Raw genomic sequence first — 7,221 nt, 5'->3', positions numbered from 1 at the left:
CCGAGTGTGGGTGAAGAAGTGTGGGGGGTGGGAAAGCGTATATCACAAATTACTGGAGCTCTGCAGCCCCTCAGGAAGAAGCAAAGATGGTGCACAGAGCCAGGTATTTGAGCAAAAGGAGGGGGAGGTGGTGAGAGGTAAGGAAGAAATCAAAAGAAGAGGGAAAAAGCAACACCAGTGGCCGACAAATGCAACTCGGAGAGCTGGCCCGTTTGGGTGTGTGGAATCCATGCAGCTGGTGTTTCCCGGTCAAGACATTGTGTCCGTGGGAAGCAGAGGAGGCCGAGTGGGGGTGAAGAAGTGTGGGGGGGTGGGAAAGTGTATATCGCAAATTACTGGTTGTTTTGACTCCCGTTGGACGCTCTGTGAGGCTGCTTTCTCGTACCCCATTAGCTGGTCTCCGATAGGAGTCCAAGATGGTGGATCTGCACTGCTTTAGCTGGTAGGAGACCTCTGCATGAATCTCTCCTCGCTCTCCATTCTCTGTCAGGTTTCTCACTCCATTTGGTGCTTGGCTGAATTCTTTCTCTCTTCATTTGATGTTTTAGGGTTTCAGGATTGTTGTATTCTCTGTTGGGCTTAGTTTTTTGGATCTTGGCTGTGGAGGGACGGCGTGGTGCTTCTGCCTAGAGTGCCATTTTGCCAGAACTCCAAAAGATTTTACTTTTAAAATAAGCCACCAAGATACTGGTGACATGACATAATAATTAAAATTGTTTAATTATGCTGGTTTTAAATGAAAATATGAAGCTCACCATGCACATAATTTTAGCAATATTTAAAAAGTATATCTTAACCCAAAGTACTTTAAAAATATTTAGAAAGGAAACACATAATTATTCAGTTGTAGTGAATTTGAGGCATACTTTAAACCAGATGTTAATTTCATGGCAGCAATTATGTTAAGTACTTCTTGCAATTTTCTTTCACAGAGTGGGTTTTAGAAAAGATTTTTTCCAAATCTTATCAAGTGTATCAAAACTAAAACCAAACCCATTGCTGCTGAGTCGATCCCAACTTATAGCGATCCACAGGACAAGGTAGAACTGCCCCGCAGTGTTTCCAAGGCTGTAAATCTTTACAGAAGCAGACTGCCACATCTTTCTCTTAAAGAGCTGCTGGTGGGTTTGATCTGCCGGTCTTTTGGTTAGCAGCCGAGAGCTTAACCATTGCGCCACCAGGGCTCCTATCTAATGTATAATATGTAGAGATATCTTTTGCAGCAGATTTGCCCAATGCAATATGTCGTTTGACTTCTTCACCGCTGCTCCCACGGGCATTGATGGTGGAGCCAAGTAAAATGAAATCCTGGATAACTTCAATCTTTCTCTGTTTATCATGATGTTGCTTATTGGTCCAGTTGTGAGAATTTTGTTTTCTTTATGTTGATATGCAATGAGACTGAACTCTGTAGTCTTTGATCTTCATCAGTAAGTGCTTTAACTTCTGTTTGCTTTCAGCAAGCAAGTTTGTGTTATCTGTATATTGCAGGTTGTTAATGAGTATTCCTCCAATCCTGGTGCCACATTCTTTTTCATATAGTCCAGCTTCTTGGATTATTTCTTCAGCATACAGATTGAATAAGTATGGTGAAATGATACAACCCTGATGCACACCTTTCCTGATTTTAATCTACACACTATCCCCTTGTTCTTTTCTAACGACTGCCTCTTGGTCTAGGTACAGGTTCCCCATGAGCACAATTAAGTGTTCTGAAATTCCCATTCCTTGGTGTGTTATCTATAATTTGTTTTGATCCACATAGTCAAATGTCTTTGCATAATCAATAAAACACAGATAAACATCTTTTTGCTTTTCTCTGCTTTCAGCCAAGATCCATCTGACATCAACAATGATATCCCTCATTCCACATCCTTTTCTGAATCCAGCTTGAATTTCTAGAAGTTCCCTGTTGATGTACTGCTGTAACCGTTTTTGGATTATCATCAGCAAAATTTCACATGTGTGTGATATTGTCTTAGGTTGGGTTCTAGAGAGGTAAAACCATTGAAGTATATATACGTATATATATATATGTATATATATATATGTATACACACATATATACATATATAAAGTTTTCACTGGCCAATTTTTTCAGAAGTAGACTGCCAGGTCCTTCTTCCTAGTTTGTCTTAGTCTGGAAGCTCTGCTGAAACCTGTCCACTATGCTTGACTCTGCTAGTATTAGAAATACTAATGGCATAACTTCCAGCATCACAGCAACGTGCAAGCTACCAAAGTATGACAAACTGCAGATGAGTGGTGGCTTTTATCTATAAATGGAAGTAAATGCATCACTGTTTTTAATGGAGAGAGCAACAATACACTTTCTTTTGTAGAAAAATGACTGGGCTTAACTGTGTGATAAGACTTGGTTCTCAACTTAGCTTATTTAGTTGATTTTGCCCTGGAATATGAACAAGTTATTGGTGGCAGATACAGCAAAAAATATTCTCCATGGGGTGGCTACCTGGATGAAGAATCTTCTTATTGAAGTTCAGACTGTCAATGCTTGCCTTTCTTTCATCACCTTTATATACTTTCTGGGTCTTTAAAATGTTTTCTTTTGAAGTTTCCAATGTAATATCCCTTCCTGTACTTCTAGTAAACTTTAAAATAAAGTTGTTGTATGATCCAGTCGTAATAGCACTATTAGAACCATTTCAGAAGCACTCAGACTTGTCAAGAATGTAGTCATTTTCATATAGAGAAGAAAGCTTGTTTTGAAGATATTTATGAAATGGATGTCTCAACAGACCTATTTTCCATATTCAGATCTCTTACTTTAACCAAAAGGTAGTCTCTTGTCGCCATTCATTGACCACTATGACCAAATTTTACATCATATGTAAAATTGTTTATGAAAATAATGATCTACTGTTGGAATCTCCGGGTTCTTAAAAAAACTTAGAATGTGTGTTGTACAGGCCTGAAAACTCATTTCACAAAGTCTTGCAGTTCTTTGCTACTGCTGTAGATATACATGTTACACCGGTGTGGGTAATATGTCGGTAATCACTTCCTGTCAGCAGTATAGCACGTCTACGACGTTAACATTTCTACCTATGCTTTCTAAATGCCACACATTAATTCTCAGGTTATTTGCAGGAAGATATGTTTCACAATCATTATTTACTAAATCATTATTACTAAAATGGAATTTATGTAATATATGTGTGCATTTGCAAAAGTCCACAAGGGCTTGCTTCAACTGTAGGACCATGAGCTTCAATATTGACCCCTAGGGCTGAAGTCCTGGTGGTGCAGTGGTTAAGAGTTCGGCTGTTAACCGAAATGTTGGCAGGTCGAATCCACCAGCTGCTCCTTGGAAACCCTATGGGGCAGTTCTACTCGATGGCAACGGGTTTGATTTGGGATTTAGTGCTGGAATCCTCAGTGGATCTTGAAGTCGTCCATCTTCATCTTTCAAGTTATAACTTCCTGCTTTTCTATCCCATTGACTTATTTTTCACAATTTAGTAGTTTTGTTATTTGTAGGTAGTAGAAAATGAGCAGCATTCTACTGCAGTAACCACCTAATTTTGTTAATTTTTCCCTAAGTATTTAGACTTTTCAAGTAGTCAAACTATGGTTTGTGACTTTGAAGGTACTGTGAATATTATATTCTCCCCTAGGATAAGACAGCTTTTGTTTTCTTGTCTATACTAAAAAATGACTCTTCAGTTGCAAAAAGATTTATAGAGCAATTAAACTCAACAGTTGAAGTCAGCTTTGGGCATGTCCTTGTTGATGGCCCCCTTGACCTTGGAGAAGCACCAGTGGAAGTCATTGGCTACCGGCCTTGTAGCTGTGGTTTACAAATAGTTTATTTAGGATTTGTGCCACTATGTTTGTGAGTAAGATTAGTGTGTAATTTCCCCTTTTTGTAATACTTTTGCATAGTTTTTGTATCAACATCATAGTGACTTTATAAAATGAGTTGCAGAATATTCCCTCATTTAATTTAATCCAGAATGATTTGTTTATGATTAGAATTTTCTTCTTTAATGTGTGGTAGAACTCAATAGAAAAATAATCGGAGACTAGTGTTTTTGTGTGGGAATATTTAAAACTGCTTATTCACTTCATTTAATGGTCATAGGACTATTCAAAGGAGCCCTGGTGGCACAGTGGTTAAGCACTCAACATCTAACTAAACTGTTGGCAGTTAGAACTCACCAGCCACTCAGCCCGAGAAAGAGGTGGCAGTTTGCTTCCATAAATATTACAGCCTTGGAAACTCTATGGGTAGTTCTACTCTGTCCTACGAGTCGTATTTGAGGGCAATGGGTTTTACGGGATTAGGACTATTCAGATTTTTCCTTGTTTTTGTGAAATATTGAGGGTAAATTATACTTTTTTGCAGAATTTATGTATTTCATCTAAGTTTTTACATTTATTGGTATAAAATTTTTTTTGTAACTTAATTTCTTTCAAATCTCTGCAACAACAAAGTTGTCAATTTTTTTTAACCTTGAAGGTGTGGTTCTTTGAGGTTTAGCTTCTAGCTTTTTTTGTAGATCTCCTCTTAGAATCTCCACCTTGGGTAAGTCCTAAAATCTGTCTCCTGTTCCCTCTACTCCATGTGGTCAACAGAACAGAAGCTCAAAGTCACTAGGGTTCAGCAAATGACCTCAGAATGAAAATCAGGCTTACCTCTCGATTTCTGCTTTCTTTCAGGTTTGTGTCTAAGGATTTTTTATTTATAATCATTTTACAATTAGAACAATTAAAAACTATATATATATATTTACTGTGCGTTAAGTGAAAGTTTACAGTCAGGTTCTCATACAAAAATTTATACACACATTGCTATGTGACCCTAGCTGCTCTCCCTGTAATGTGACAACACACTCCTCCTTTCCACCCCAGATTTACCATGTCCATTCAGCCAGCTTCTGTCCTTTTTGCCTTCTCATCTCGCCTCCAGACAGGAATTGCCCATTTAGTCTCATGTACCTACTTGAAATCAGAAGCACTCTCTTCACGACTATCATTTTATATCCCATAGTACACTCTAATCTTTGTCTGAAGAGTTGACTTCAGGAATGATTTCAGTTCTGGGCTAATGGAGAGTCTGGGGGCCATGTCTTCCAAGGTCCCTCCAGTCTCAGTCAGACCATTAAGTCTGGTATTTTTACAAGAATTTGAGTTCTGCACCCCGTCTTTCTCCTTCTCCATCAGGGACTCTCTGTTGTATTCCCTGTCAGAGTGGTCATTGGTGGTAGCCAGGTGCCATCTAGTTTTTCTGGTCTCAGGCTGAAGGAGTCTCTGGTTTATGTGGCCCTTTCTGTCTCTTAGGCTAATATTTTCCTTGTGTCTTTGGTGGTCTTCATTCTCCTTTTCACCAGCGGGATTAGGACCAATTGATGCATCTCAGATGACCGCTCGCTAGCTTTTAAGACCCCAGAAGCCACTCACCAAAATGGGATGCAGAACATTTTCTTAATAAACTTTGTTATGCCAATTGACCAAGATGCCCCCCAAAACCATGGTCCCCAGACAGCCACCTGTGTTACTCTGTCCCTCAAAATGTTTGGTCGTATTCAGGAAACTTATTAGCTTTTGCTTTAGTCCAGTTGTGCTGACTTTCCCTGTATTGTGTGTTGTCCTTCTCTTCACCTAAGATAATTCTTATCTACTATCTAATCAGTGAATACCCATCTCCCTCCCTTCCCACCCTCGTAATCATCAAAGAATGTTTTCTTCTGTGTTTAAAACTTTTCTTGAGTTCTTATAATAGTGGTCTCATACAATATTTATCCTTTAGTGACGGACAACCTCTCCAGCATTTATTATTTTGTGTTTTTTGGATTAATGCTAGCCTTGTTGAGGTGATATGGTATCTCAGTGTAGTTTTGATGTGCATTTCTCTAATGGCTAATGATCGTGAGCATTTCCTCATGTGTCTGTTAGCTGCCTGAATATCTTCTTTGGTGAAGTGCCTGTTCATATCCTTTGCCCATTTTTTAATTAGGTTATTTGTCTTTTTGTTGTTGAGGTTTTGCAATATCTTGTACATGTTAGAGATTAAACGCTGACTGGATTTGTCTTGCCAAATTTTTTTCCCCCAGTCTGTAGGTTGTCTTTTGACTCTTTTGGTGAAGTCTTTTGATGAGTATAAGTGTTTGATTTTTAGGAGCTCCCGGTTATCTAGTTTCTCTTCTGGCATTTGTACATTGTTACTTGTGGTTTGCATTCTCTTTATGCCATGTATTAGGGCTCGTAGCATTGTCCCTATTTTTTCTTCCATGATTTTTATCGTTTTAGATTTTATATTTAGGTCTTTGATCCATTTTGAGTTAGTTTTTGTGCATGGTGTGAGGTATGGGTCTTGTTTCAGTGTTTTGCAGATGGATATCCAGTTCTGCCAGCACCATTTGTTAAAGAGGCTGTCTTTTCCCCAATTAACGGACTTTAGGCCTTTGTCAAATATCAACTGCTCATAGGTGGAAGAATTTACGTCTGGATTCTCAATTCTGTCCCATTGGTCTATGTATCTGTTGTGCCAGTACCAGACTGTTTCGACTACTGTGGCAGTATAATAGGTTCTAGAATCAGATAGTGTGAAGCCTCCTACTTTGTTCTTCTTCAGTAATGCTTTACTTATCTGGGAACTCTTCCCTTTCCATATGAAATTGTTGACTTGTTTCTCCATCTTATTAAAAAATGCCATTGGAATTTGGATCCGGATTGCATTGTATCTGCAGATCACTTTGTGTAGAATTGGCATTTTCACAATGTTGAGTCTTCCTATCCACGAGCAAGGTACGTTTCTCCACTTATGCAGGTCTCTTGCAGTAGTGTCTTGTAGTTTTTGTTGCATAGGTCTTTTACGTCTCTGGTTAGATTTATTCCTAAGTATTTTATCTTCTTGGAGGCTATTGTAAATAGTATTGGTCTGGTGATTTCCTCTTCGAAGTTCTCTTTGTTGGTGTAGAGGAATCCAACTGATTTTTGTATGTTTATCTGATATCCTGATACTTTGTTGAAATCTTCTATTCATTCCAGTAGTTTTCATGTGGATTCTTTGGGGTTTTCTGTGTACAAGATCATATCATCTGCAAATTGAGATACTTTTACTTCTTCCTTACCAATTTGTCCATTCTGCCACTCTCTGTCTCTTTATTAGTGCATGTAGTCCATTTACATTCAGCATAACTATTAATAGGTATGAGTTTAGTGCTGTCATTTTGATGTCTTTTTTTGTGTGTTGTT

At 38.5% G+C, this 7,221-nt stretch overlaps 1 pseudogene; it reads right to left on the bottom strand.

Annotated features, from left to right (window-relative positions):
- Positions 1-2,395: 2,395 nt before the first annotated feature.
- The window catches only part of LOC101352351 (serine/threonine-protein phosphatase 2A 55 kDa regulatory subunit B delta isoform pseudogene), a 33,015-nt pseudogene continuing 28,189 nt past the window's right edge, over positions 2,396-7,221 (bottom strand).

Source organism: Trichechus manatus, unplaced genomic scaffold (genome assembly GCF_000243295.1).
Source record: "Trichechus manatus latirostris isolate Lorelei unplaced genomic scaffold, TriManLat1.0 scaffold00021, whole genome shotgun sequence".
In the NCBI taxonomy this organism is placed as follows: domain Eukaryota; kingdom Metazoa; phylum Chordata; class Mammalia; order Sirenia; family Trichechidae; genus Trichechus; species Trichechus manatus.
Note: the sequence above shows the minus strand (reverse complement) of the source record. Positions and strands in the feature narration are given on the sequence as shown.